The sequence below is a fragment of the Dipodomys spectabilis genome, unplaced genomic scaffold (genome assembly GCF_019054845.1).
Source record: "Dipodomys spectabilis isolate Male_0828 unplaced genomic scaffold, ASM1905484v1 ptg000137l, whole genome shotgun sequence".
Lineage (NCBI taxonomy): Eukaryota > Metazoa > Chordata > Mammalia > Rodentia > Heteromyidae > Dipodomys > Dipodomys spectabilis.
Window position 1 is genome coordinate 6,905,758 of NW_024870814.1, and position 13,864 is coordinate 6,919,621.

Sequence of the window (13,864 nt, forward strand, 5' to 3'; positions counted from 1 at the left end):
GTAGGGAGACTCAAGAGCAAGATTTTCCTGAAAATGACATATTATTCTTTCTAAAATGCCATTGTGTATAGGCACCATGTTTTGGGGATCCACTCATCTATTACAGGGCATCTGGGCTGTTTCCATAACTTGACTATTGTGAATAGTGCAGCAATGAATATGGATGTCCAAGTGTCTTTACAGTATCCTGGCTGTAATGTTCTGGGTAGATGCCCAGGAATGATATGGCTGGGTGGCAGAGAAGATCTATGTTTAGTTTTTTGAGGAAACTCCAGACTGGTTGTACTAGTTTACATTCCTACCAGTAGTTCAATAAGATTCCTTTTTTTCCCCATATCCCTTTCAACATTTGTTGTTGTTCGAATTCACAATGTTGTCCAATCAAAATGGAGAGAGATGGAATCTCAGAGTTGCTTTGGTTTGCATTTCTTTTATGGCCAGGGATAATGAGTATTTCCTTATATGTTTCTTTGTCATTCTTCTTCTTCTTTTGAGAAGTCTTTCCTTAGCTCCTTTGCCCATTTAGTGATGGTTTCTTCGCTTTGGGAAGAGTTAATTTCTTGAGTTCCTTGAAGATGCTGGATTTTAGGATTTTGCTGGTAACAATATTCTGTTGGCTGTCTTTCTTGTTTAGTAACTATGTCCTTTGCTGGACAGAAACGTTTTAGTTTGATGTAGTCCCATTTGCCAAGACTCTCCCCTATCTGCTGTGCCCTAGGGCTCTTTTCAGAAAGTTTCTGCCTATGCCTATGAGTTCTAGTGTTTCTCCTACTCCCGTCTTGCAGAAATTTCAAATTTGCAGGTCTGATGTTGAGGGTTTTTTTTTTTTTATCCTCTTTGAGTTGATAGTAGTGCATGGTAACAAACAGGGATCCACTTTTAGTTTCCTCATATGGATGCCCAGTTTTCCCAACACCTATTATTGAAGAGGGTAACTTTTTTCCACTGTCTATCTTTGGCTCCCTTATCAAATATCAGATAACTGTAAGAATATGGCATTATTTCCAAATCTTCCAGTCTGAGCTATTGATGTTTGGGTCTTTTTTTGTCCCAGTATCAAGCTGTTTTTGTCATTGTAGCTCTGCAGTAGAGCTCGAGGTCTGCGATTGTGATACCACCAGCATTACTTTTTTGCCTAGAATTGTCTTTGACTATTGGAGGTCTTTTGTTGTTCCATATGAATTTTTGAATTAGTTTATCTATCTCGGTAAAGAGCTTCATTGGGATTTTGATGGGGATTGCATTACATTTGTAGCTCATTTTTGGCAGTATTGACATTTTCAGTATCTATTCTCCCTATCTATGAACATGGAAGGTCTTTCCACTTCCTGATGTCATCTTTAATTTCTTCCTTCAAATTTTTATAGTTTTCGTTAGAAAGGTCTTTTGCCTCTTTGGTTAGGTTCATTCTCAGACTTTTTTTTTTGAGATTATTGTAAATGGAATTGTTTTCTTGATTTCCCTCTCTGCTTGTGCATTGTTGGTTTACAGAAAGGCTACTGATTAATGCTGAATCCTGCTACTTTGCCAAAGTTATCTATCAGCTCTAGGAGTTTGAGGGAGGAGTTTGAGGAGTCTTTTGGGTCCTTTAGCTATAGGATCATGTCACCAGCAAATAGGGGTAGTTTGACTCCTTCCCTGTGTGAATCCCTTTCATATCTTTTTCTTTTTTTTTTTTTGTCAGTTGTGGGGCTTGAACACTGGGCCTGGGTGCTGTCCCTCAGCTCTTCAACTCAAGGTGAGCACTCTACCACTTGAGCCACGACACCACTTCTGGTTTTCTAAGTGGTTTATTGGAGATAAGAGTCTCACAGACTTTCGTGCTCAGGCTGGCTTTGAACCTCAATCCTCAGATCTCAGCCTCCTGAGTAGCTAGGATTACAGGTGTGAGCCACCAGTACCTGGCTTCATATCTTTTTCTTGCCTTATTGCTCTGACTAGGAATTCCAGAACTATACTGAAATGGAGAGAGTGGACATCCTTGCCTTGTTCCTGATTTTCCAGGAAGTGATTCAAAGTCTATCAGAGCATGAGTGCAGATGATACATAAATACTGTGTCAATTTATAGAAAGGACTTCAGCATCCTTGACTTTTGGTATCCTTAGGTGTCCTGAGAGGGAGGACTTTATATGAGGACCGTATGTGAGTTTGTACATTCCTACATGTGATTCATTGAGGGTTGTGTTTGATACATTATTAGAATGGGTGTGTGTGTGTGTGTGTGTGTGTGTGTGTGTGTGTGTGTGTGTGTGTGTGTGTGTATTGGGCTTTAATTCAGAGCCTCATTCTATTACTTGGCTTTTTTGCTCATGCTTGGCACTTTACCATTTGAGCAACACCTCTACATCCATTATTGGTGGTTAACTAGAGATAAAAGTTTCACAGATTTGTCTTCCAAAACTGACTTTGAACCTCAATCCTTAGACCTCAATCTCCTGAACAGCTAAGATTACAGGTGTGAATTATCAATGCCTAGCATGGGAATGGGGTCTTTGAAAAATACATTGGAGATGGGTACTGGTGGCTCACACCTGTAATTCTAGCTACTCAGGAGGATGAGATCTGAGGATCATGGTTCAAAGCCAGCCCACGCAGGAAAGTCCACCAGAAAACTGAAAGTGGTGCTGTGGCTCAAGTGGTAGAGCACTAGCCTTGAGCTGAAGAGCTGTGGGACAGCGCCAAGGCCCAGGCCCAGAGTTCAAGCCCCACAACCAACAATATGTATGATGGGAGAGAATGGGAGAACAGATTGCACTATACGAAAGGAAATATACTTATTCACAGATGTAGTTGAAGGTAACCCTGCTGTATATCACCTCTAAAATAACACTAACGTAAATTGGAAAAAATATATTAGAGCTTGGCACTGGTGGCTCACCTGTAATCCTAACTACTCTGGACGCTGAGATCTGAGGATCACAGTTCAAAGCTATCCCAGTGAGGAAAGTCCCCATGAGACTCTTATCTCCAATTAGCCACTCGAAAACCAGAAGTAGTGCTGTGGGTCAAGGTGGTAGAATGCTAGACTTGAGCAAAAGAGCTCAGGGACAGCACCTAGGCCATGAGTTCTAGCCCCATGACTGACAAAAAAAAAAGATAAATAAAATAAAAACAATAAAAATATGTTAGCATGTATTAGCGTCTAGAAGGGATTGATTTCTGTGACATTTCACATCTATAAAAATATATTCCAATCAATCTCCATTGGTTCCTATCATTCCCCCTTACTGCCCTCTCCTGGAATGGAGCTTTATAAAAGTAAGCATGAAGTCCAGGGGCTACACATGTCTAGCCTCTGGGATTGGCACATCTAGAAAACTCTGTGCTCAAATAGAATCCCCTTCGGCTAGCAGGAGATAGGAATCATGCTAAGTTAAGAGGAAGCTTGTCATGAAGGAGCTCTAAAAATAGTCCCCAGCAATAGGGCACAATATTAGTGGCTTAGGGAACTAGGAGACTCAGGCAGATTGAGAAAGCTGGCCGAAACCGAAACTCCACATTAGAAAAGCTAGTAAAACTGTGTCATGAGAGCCAATGCCTTTATTGATCTAGATCCCCACTAAAATTATACAAGACAATTCTGGAGAGAAAAAAAGAGCATATTTTTCCTTTAAAAATATTAAAGCAAAGCTGGTCACTTGTGGCTCATGCCTGTAATCCTAGCTACTCCAGAGGCTGATATCTGAGGAATGTAGTTCAAAGCCAGATCAAGCAGACAAGTTCTTGAAACTCTTACCTATAATAAATCAGCAAAAGGCTAGAAAGTGTGTCTGATGCGGTAGATAACGAGCCTGAATAGAAAAAGTTAAGTGAAGTTCAAACTCAGTACCAGCACTAAAAATAAAAATAATAAAAATAAAGCCAAGTGCCAGTGGCTCAGGCCTATAAGCCTAGCTATTTGGAAGGCTGAGAACCAGTGGATTGGGGTTCGAGACCTTGCTTGGCAGAAAAATTCATAACCCGCCCTTCTCAACCCATAGCTGGGCATAGTGGCATGTGCTTGGCATCTAGAACTGAGTAAGGAGACTGAGACCATGAGGACCAAAGTGGCAGGTCAGCCTGGGCAGAGAAGAGAGAAGATGGATACAGTGGTGTGAGCCTGTGGTCCCAGCAACAGCCAGAAGCTCTGAAGTAGGAAGGAACAGCCTAGGCACCTGCCTTAGGAGGGAAGCAAGACCATATGGAAAAAATAATCAGTGAAAACCAGGGCTGGAGGCATGGCTAAGTGGTATTAAGTGAGCCTAGCAAGCTCAAAGTCCTTAGTTAAAACCCCTAGTACCACTACCAACAGCAATCACAAATTAATTAATTTATAAAAATCTCACACTAGCAAAGGAAACACATCTCAAGTGTGAACTCAATAGCTTTGTATGTCTATTAGCATTTCCCAAGCCGGGCGCTGGTGGCTCACGCCTGTAATTCTAGCTACTCAGGAGGCTGAGATCTGAGGATCGCAGTTTAAAGCCAGCACGGGCAGGAAAGTCCGTGAAACTCTTATCTCCAATAAACCACCAGAAAAATGGAAGTGGCATGGTAGCTCAAGTGGTAGAGCACTAGCCTGGAGCAGAAGAGCTGAGGGACAGCATTCAGGCCCAGAGTTGAAGCCTCACAACCCACAAAAACAAAACAACAACAACAACAACAAAAAAGCATTTCCCAGGGCTGGGAAGGTGCCTCAGTGGTAGAGTGCTTGCCTTGCATGCCTGAGGCCCTGGGTTCGATTCCCCAGCACCACATAAGCAAAAAGAAAAAAGCCGGAAGTGGCGCTATGGCTCAAGTGGTAGAGCGCTAGCCTTGAGCTGAAGAGCTGAGGGACAGCGCCTAGGCCCAGAGTTCAGGCCCCACAACCGGACCCCCCCCCCCCCCAAAAAAAAAGCATTTCCCAGACAATGGAACCAATGTATTGATTCCATCAATCCTGAGCTCCCTCCAGGTAAAAATCTACCTCAGAAGACAGCCAGTTTGATCCTTGTCACCATAAAATAGCCTCTTTTTGAGCCTCAAAGAAATGAATGACTACTGTTTACTCGTTTGTGTCTGCCTTCTTTTGCCCAACATGGTACCTGCAAGATACAGTCTTGTTGCTGAGAATGAGGTATTAGCAATTGTAGACTTACCCTTGGCCAGACTACTTATGCCACAGCCCTTTTCTTTCTTTTCTTTTTTTTTTTGCAGGGTGTGGGGAGTAAAGGGACAAATGGGTACTCAGGGCATTGAATGTAGTAAGCAGGTACTCTACCACTGAATCATGCCCCCAGCTCTCAGAACCCTATTCTACATCACTAGATTATCATCTCTTACCTTCTTCCTTCACAACATATGGCCACAGGAAAGGACAAATGAAGGTTTGGTAGAAGACTCATGATGTTTACAGTTTAAATGTAAAATTTCCCGAGTACAAAAGTTTCACATGATCTGCAACTCAGGGGAAAGCTACACCAGGTGGGCACCGGTCCATTGGACTGTATGTGGAGCCACCAGGACCGAAGATTTCCTCCCCAGCTGCTAGTCCTCTGGGAGCATTCCTTAGGCTGCTTTCTGGAGGACACTCACATCCAGTGACTGGTTGACCAGGGATTCCACACAAGACCTTTCTCCAAGGCCAGCCCACTCCAGGGTGCCTCAAGGGGTTGGCTGAGGCTTTGTTGGGACTGTATCCCACTACTCCCTCCAGTTTCCTTCTTCACTTCTACATTGACTCATGACTCCAGTACATATCCTGTAAACTTCCCACTCATTTGTCTTCATTCCAGGGCCTGTTTCCCTGCTACAGAGACCCCATGAGAATTTTTGTGTGGCTCTCCTATCTTCTGTGTCTTCTTCAAGGATAGAGGTGAAAGCAGCTTTTCCACCCTGACCTCTGAATGTCATTTGTTTAGAGAACTGCTTGCCCCTCATACAGGATCTTCAAAAGGAAAAGCCAAATACATGGAGACTTAAGCCAGATTGGCCAGATGGAATACTACATCTCTGAACCTCAGTCTCTTCATCTGTAAAATGGGCCACCTATAAGCCACCTCCCTTATAGGAATTAGAGCATGATCTCTCTTACTTTCCCTCTCTGTCTATCTCTCTCTCTGTGTGTCTCTCTCTGTCTTTCTGTCTCTGTCTCTCTGTCTCTCTCTCTCTGTCTTTCTGTGTCTCTCTGTCTCTGTCTCTCTGTCTGTCTCTCTGTCTCTCTGCCTCTGTCTCTCTCTCTCTCTCTTTGCTCCTTCTCCAGTTTTGATTTGGTATCCAAAGCTATTGGCTTAAGACTTTCCCATTCTGCCAAGTCTGAAGTCAGTCACTGATGGGCTAGGAAAAAAAAAAAAAACTCCCAGTAATCTTAATGTAAAGTCCCCAAAATTCTCAGGGCTACAGGCTTCCTACTTCCCAATGTCTCCTGCGGAAGTAATAACACTAGCACTACCAGGGACCAGGTGCTACGCCCAAGCTTTTCTAATCTTCACTGTGCCCCTTCTCATTATATAGGAAAAGCTGGAATTCTGAGATGTTAAGTGACCTCTCCAAGGTCAAACAGCTAGAACCACCCAGGGTATCTGCTTCCTTTCAAGCTTTTGTATGGTTGGAACCAGGGCCTCACATTCTTCCTTCTGCAAGTTGGGTTTGAGGTGGGACTAGAAAGGTGAGCTGACCCTCGAAGGAACTTGCTTGGTTTGTGATGAGGGAGCAGGAAGCAGGGGTCAGATGTACTTCCTGTCTCCGAGGAAGATTTGCTTATTTCCCAAATTTACTCTGCAGTCCTGAATATTTCTCTCTCAGACTCCAGATCAGAGCCTGTGCTTGGACCAGCTGACTTCTGCTACACCTTCCCACTATTTCATCGTGGTGACTGCAGTGTGGGTATTTACGCCACAAAACCTGGAGAATACCACAAGACAAGGCTGCAGGGACTTTTGTCTTTAGAAAATCCCAGACTGTCTACTTCCCAGCATACTCCTGGGTGGATTCCTTTAGGACCTCTGTGAGGGGTCCTTCTTTTCTTTACCGCCCCCCCCCCCACATTCTTGGCCTATGCCAAGGATCCTCCACCCACGTGTCCCACAGCTCCTCCTCCTATCACTCCATCCCTCCCCAAGCCCACCCCACCCCACACTTCACCCTACAGCATGTGCCTGCTATTTTGGGACAGGGTACTGCCCTACTTCCGGATAGCGGCTTACTAAGGAAAGCAACAAATGACAACTGTTATAACAAGTCTTTGGTGACAGTTGTGTGAGAGTGTTGTCTAGGGTCAGAGGCCACTGCCCCCATAGCCACCATTCAGCTTGATGCCCCACTACTTGATACTTTCAGGCTTGGCGCCTCACCCTGCCAGGAAAGGCCCAGCCTTGTCACTGTTTAAGTGTTTTGTTGATACATCTGAGACAACACTTGCCATTAGTTAAGGACAAATTACCAATGACTTTTCCTTGATAGACAAGCCAATCTGGGTTCTGCATAGCTGTCATGCTGCTTGAAAAAGAAAATGAGGCCAGGAGCCAGTAGCTCACACCTATAATCCTGGCTACTCAGAAGGCTGAGATTTGAGAATTGTGGTTCAAAGCCAGCCTGGGCAGGAAAATCCATAAGACATTTTTTTAAATTAACCACTAATTAACCAATAAAAAGCTGGATGTGGAAGTGTGGTTCAAGTGGTAGAGCACTAACCTTGAGCACGGAAGTTTAAGGACAGTGCCCAGGTCCTGAGTTCAAGACCCAGAGCCAACATAAAAAAAGAAAAAGTGAAGACCAGGCACAGTGGCTCTCACTTGCAATCCCAGCAATTCAGAAAATGGAAATCAGGAGGCTTTCAGTCTGATTCTAGCCAGGGAAAAGTTGGTAAGACCTTATCTTAGTCAATAACCTAACTGGGGTAGTTTATACCTGTTATCATAGCTATGAGAGAGGAATAGATAGGAGGATGGAGGTCTGAGGCCAGCCCTGAGAAAAACTTAAGAACCTACCTAAAAAAATAATAAGGTAAATAAAAGGCTGAGTGTCACTCAAGAGGTAGAACACCTATCCAGCAAGCACAAAACTCTGAGTTCAAACTTGAGTACTACCAAAAAGAAAAAATAAATCACCCATCCTAAGTTTGGAAACTTGTGAAAAGTTTCCAAACTTAGTACCAAAACCTGTTAATTCCCTTAGATGATACAATAGAGGGAGAGTTCTTTTATTGGCTTAGGTGTAGGGAAAATGCACAAAAGAGGATATATCGATCTCTTTCCTCCTCCAGATAAGCACCCCAGAAGATTGCAGGCCTGCACCCCAGATTTCTTCAAGTTGTCCTGTCCCAGAAAGCCCCTACAATTCCACCCTTCTTTTGGAGGGGAGGAGAAGCAGTGCAGGGCTTTTTCTAGAGGGGAAGAAAGGCAGTGCGCATGCTCCGGAAGCCCTTGGGGGCCATCCCATAGTAGAGTGCAGGGGGTATTTGAGGGCCAGGAGGGGAGGACTCCCTCCCACCCACACTCTCCTTACCCCAGGGCTCAATACAATGTGGCCATTGACACTTGTGGCCAAATCAGCTTCTGGGTGCCATGGAAACCTCCCTTGGGAACCCAGTCCTCCCACACTAAGCCATTGTCCCCTCCGCTGGCCTCTCCCAGAGAGTTCTCTCTCCCTAGCCCCTTCCCAGGCAGTTCCCCTGCTGTTTCTTCTTGCTGGCACAAGGCTGAGGAGCCAAAAATAGGCTCTACTATCCCCAGATGCTGTCCTCCTGGGTCTCTTTCATGTCCAGGAATTCAAAGGCAGCCCCAGAAGCAGGGCAAAGAGCTAGCTCTTTGATGCCCCAAGCCCCGAGAGTGGAGGGGACATGGACAGAAAGACACCAGAGGTGCCTGTCCATGGCCCAAAGGTGGAAATTGTTCTCCAGGCTGGATGGTCCTAGGTGGGCCCTTCACTGTGCAAGGCACAGAATGTTCTGGAATAAATCTGTCTGGGCTACGTCAGCCCTGTTTTAGGCTTTAGGTTCTGCCCATTCTTTTCTCCTCTCCCAAGTCCTGGAAACTTCCCCATTAGTGGCTCCTCCACTGGTCTCCCTAACATGTGCTTGGGCCAGGGCCTAAATGTGGAAATCCTGATGCAGAATAAAACCAGAAAAATGTCAGGGTCAGAAGAGGCCTATAATCCTAGCTACTCAAGAGCTGAGACTTGAAGATTGGATGCAAAGCCAGCCTGGGAAGGAAAGTCCTTGAGCCTCTCATCTGTAAATACCAGCAAAAACACAGATGTGGAGGGGAGGCTCAAGGAGTAGAGTACTAGCCTTGAGATAAAAACGCTAAGGGACAGTGCCCAGGTCCCTGAGTTCAAGCTCTAATAATTGAACACAGAGAGACAGAGAGAGAGAGAGACAGAGAGAGACAGAGACAGAGAGAGACTGAGACAGAGAGAGAGAGAGAAAGAGAGGCCTGAAACATCAGACCTGTTTGGCCTCAGAGCTAGGTGAGCTCAAACCCCAGCTGGGTGACCTGGGACACTTTATGGAACTTCCCTTTGCTTCAGTATTGACCTCCTTTAGTAAGACTTTGGAAGTATTTGACAAATAGGGAATTGTGTTTGCCCCAGTACCAGGTATATTCCTCATGCTACTAATTGTCCATGACAGGCTTTACCCCCAGAATTTTGGGCATCAAGGAGGGCTCAGGGAATAAAAGTAGAGTATTTTGGTGGCCCCCAAAATGGCTCTCCTTGTTGGGTCTTCGTCCGTCCCACAAAAGACGGACGGGGTCCGAGGAAAGGTAAGTGCGGCGCTCGCCCCGTTCCCTAGCCTCCCTCAGCCCGGGAGACAATCAGACACAGCGGGGAGCCAAATCCAGCAGGTAGAAAAACTCATTTATTAACAGAGAGCAGCCCCTTTTAAAGACAAAAAGGGTGGGCGGCATGGCAAGGGAGGAAGAGGAACCAATCACTGTCAAGGTCACACCCTATCATTCACCTGAGCCTTCACGGGCTGGTTAGGCACCGATCGGCAGATCAATTGGGCTCTGCCCACTCTACTCTCTCCCAGCGCCATCTTGGCTGCCCATGTGCTCTACAGTAAATTAGGCTCTGCCCACTCAACCCCCTCCCAGCGCCATCTTTGCTGCCCATGTGCTCCACATCTCCTAAAGCAGGAGTCCCTGGTTAGAGAATGAGAGAGCAAGAGGCAGGCAGCTCAGTGGCCCCCAGCAAGGAACTCCCTCACATTCTTACTGGGCTTTAACAGGGGGTGGCCAGTTAGTCTCCTGGAATGTCCAAGAAAAACAAACTGGTTATTCTGAGTGAAATTACAGCCTGGCAAAGGCTACTGGGTCTGCTTTAAATTAAACACAGCATTTCTGAGATTCTTTTCATCTTGCCACTGTGGATTCATGGAGACATTACCTCACCTCACCTTCCTGCTTTTGGGGGGAGGTGGGAGGGTGGAAGAGCTGGCAAGGTGTGGACCCAGGGGTTCCACAGGAAGAGTCCTCTGGGTTCTGAGACTAAAAGGAACAGGACATCTATCCCTCCCACAGCTTGGCCTCCCATGGGGGCTGGGAGCAGGGGCTGTGAGTTTGCAGCCAGCCCTAATCTTGGTATTTAGCAAAAGAAGGGCAACATTTTCAAATATACAGCTTCCCTAGGAAGTGCTCCAAAGAACTTTCTAGAAGTTTAATGAGTCCAATGTCTGTCCCTTGCTTGCCTTCTGTCCAACACTTAGGTTCAGGGTGGTTGTGGTGGCCAAATCCTTAGCAGAATGCCAGATCTTAGCTGGAAAGCTGGCTAAGGGGTCCCCCGCTGTATGCTTTGGTTGAGGGTGGAGTTCCCTATTGGTTTGGGAAGTTGCTCTTGGCCAGTTTTGCAGAGCCCTAGAAAATTCTGCAGTGTTGAAGTCAGGGAGACTCAATGTGTCAGCTCCTCTATGAAGGATATCACTTGGCTCCTGAATCCTGATCTTTCTGTTTATTTGCTTACAGTTATTGATTTACTTATACTATACAGACCAGGCCTGCCTGAAACTTTGCAATCCTCCTGCCTTAGCCTCCTTAGAGCTGGAATTATAGGCTTGTGTATGGCTAGCTTAGCTTCGCCGATTTTTTTGTTTGGGGTTTTTTTTGAGGGGGGGCGGGGGATTCCAGTACTAGGTCTTGAACTCAGATGTTTAGCTCTGGTACTCTACCACTCAAGCCATACCTCCACTCCTAGCTTTTTGCTACTTAACTGAAGATATCAGTTTCATGAACTCTTCTGCTGAACTGAGATCCTCAGATCTCAGCCTTCTGAGGCACTAGTGCCTAGCTAGCTTCATTTTTTAAATGAGAGAAAGATACTCCCTATAAATACTGTGATATGGAGGAAAGGAAAATTAGCAGGCTCAAAGCACTTTTGCTTCATGTGAAGTATATCCAAAGCTTCTGAGTTGTGAAAATAGTTCTCCAAGCGGGCTGGGAAGGTGGCTCAGTGGTAGAGCACTTGCCTTGCATGCTTGAGGCCCTGGGTTCGATTCCTCAGCACCACATAAGCAAAGAGAAAAAAGCCAGAAGTGGTGCTGTGGCTCAAGTGGTAGAGCGCTAGCCTTGAGCTGAAGAGCTGAGGGACAGTGCTCAGGCCCAGAGTTCAGGCCCCATGACCGGACCCAAAAAAAAAAAAAAAAAAAAGGAAGTTCTCCAAGCTGCCTGATATATATATTAAAAAAAGGCAAGTTGGCTTTTGTATAAAGAGGATTTGAATGAAAAAGGCCACACACAGGCCTCTCAGAGGATGGAACTAGGAAGTGAAAGAAAGTTTGCAGTTTCTCTCCTTTTGTTCTGGCTCCATGTGTTCTGGTGGTTTGCCTCCCTCCTGGCTTTGGGGCCCGGCTCCAGTTCCTGAGGTCCATGTGGCAGTCTCATGCTAGATGAGTCATGGCTCAGGAAACCACAGCTGGTTCTGCTGTGCTATTTTGTCTTGTAATCAGGATTCGCCTGCTGAATACTGATTCTCTCTCTGTGCTTCCAGACCAGCCCATTCTCCTCTCTTCTCCACCTTGCCCTGGGCACTGGAATCGTCCACTGAGTTTGGCTCTCCCCTTTCTGGATTCTGGTTGGGTACAGGCAGCTTGGCAGCATCAGGAAGTAGAGGGCAGGGGACAAATGCCATGGGAGCATCAGCTCTTCTGGCAATTGGCCTGTGGAAAGTGGGCTGAGCATAGTGCAGCAGGATCCTGTACTAAAGGTCTAAACAACTTTCAGACCCCTGCCTTTCAGCTGTAGTTTATTTATGGCTCTTGTCACCTCCTCCCCTTGTTTACTCACACTTTTGTGGTGACAGATCTCCATTGCCACTGTTCTGGAACTGTATCTCTATCCCTCAGTTTCTTTTCATCCTTCCCATATCTTTATGAACAATCTATTCATCTTACTGTTGCCTGCTGAAACTCCCCCTCCCCTCCCTCCTGCTCTGGCACTTGTAGGATGTAGAGAAGCTAGAAGGTCTAGGTATGACTTTAGAAACAAAAAAGCCAGAAAGAAGATACCCAGAATCCTGCTTGAAATGACATAATAATAATTATTATAACAGTTATATAATAATTATTATTATACACATGCACTAGATGGTATTCTTTTTTATTGTGAAAATACTGTACAGAGAGGTTACAATTACATGGGCAAGATAATGAGTACATTTCTTATCAAGCATTGTAGCCTCCTCCTTTGTTTCCCCTTCCCATCCCATCCTCCCCCCATTCCCCAACCCAATAGATGGGATTCTTTTCTAAGAAACTTTCAGCTGGTGCTGGTGGCTTACACCTTTAATCCTAGCTACTCAGGAGGCTGAGATCTGAATATCACAGTTTGAAGCCAGCCAGGACAAGAAAGCCTGTGAGACTCTTGAATCTCTAATTAAGCCCCTTAAGCTTCCCCATCCTACCTCCCCAAAAAATCCAGAAGTGAAGTAAAGGCTCAAGTTGCAGAACACCAGCCTTGAGGAGGAAAAAGAAAAGCTAAGGGACAGAGCCCAGGCCTTGAATTCAAATTGTACTACCAGCACAAAACAACAACAACAAACAAAAGCTCACCTCTCCATCATCACCATATGTGAAAACATGCTATGAGTTTGGTTGAGGCTTTTCTTCCTCCTCTCTTCCTTATGACACAGCTGCCTAAAAGTATCAGATAGGGGAACACAAAGCATCTTCAGTGTGTTACTCAAGGGATAGGGCAGGCTGCTGAGCAAGTGTGAGGCCTAGTACCATAAAAAAATTTTTTTTAAGAAGACATCTTTAAATCATTGACTTTTCTTTTCACTTTTATGTAAGGTTGGTCTCCAGAATACCTCTCTTGTCCTTCTTTGTTCCCATTTGATTCATGACATGAGGCTGGGAGCCTGTTTCTGGTCGCTCTTGCCCAATCTGTTCCTCAGTCCTCTGTCAAATTTATCACAAATTGATCCAGGTCTGGGTCTGGTCAGGTTCCAGATCAAAGCATTCTATGGTGTCCTGTTGAAGTGTCTGAACTCTTTAGCCTGACATTGAGGTCTTGCAGTCAATCTCACTCCAGTTTTCTGCCTAGGAACTCTTCCTCCTGACCAATCCTTCCAATTCTTTCTGTCTTTTGTTTCATATGCAGGGCATCTCCCCCTTCAGAGGGCCTTCCATACCCTCTGAGCAGAGGAGGTTTGAGCTTCCGTCATTCTTAGAGATCAAGGAGGAGGAACTGAGAGAGGAGAGGAGAGTTCACATGTCAGCTACATGTCTGGGCTCCCCATGAGGCTGTCACTTGCAGGTGCACTGGGGACCCTCTGGGAGCTTTTTTGTGCTGATGCTTTGCCAACTCCATCCCAGAGGAGCTGAGAAGGAAACCTGTGGCTCTAGGCAGTGTTATCTCCTCTCAGGCTTCTCTGGTATCTGCTTGTGTTCTCTGGTTTCATTTCATGATG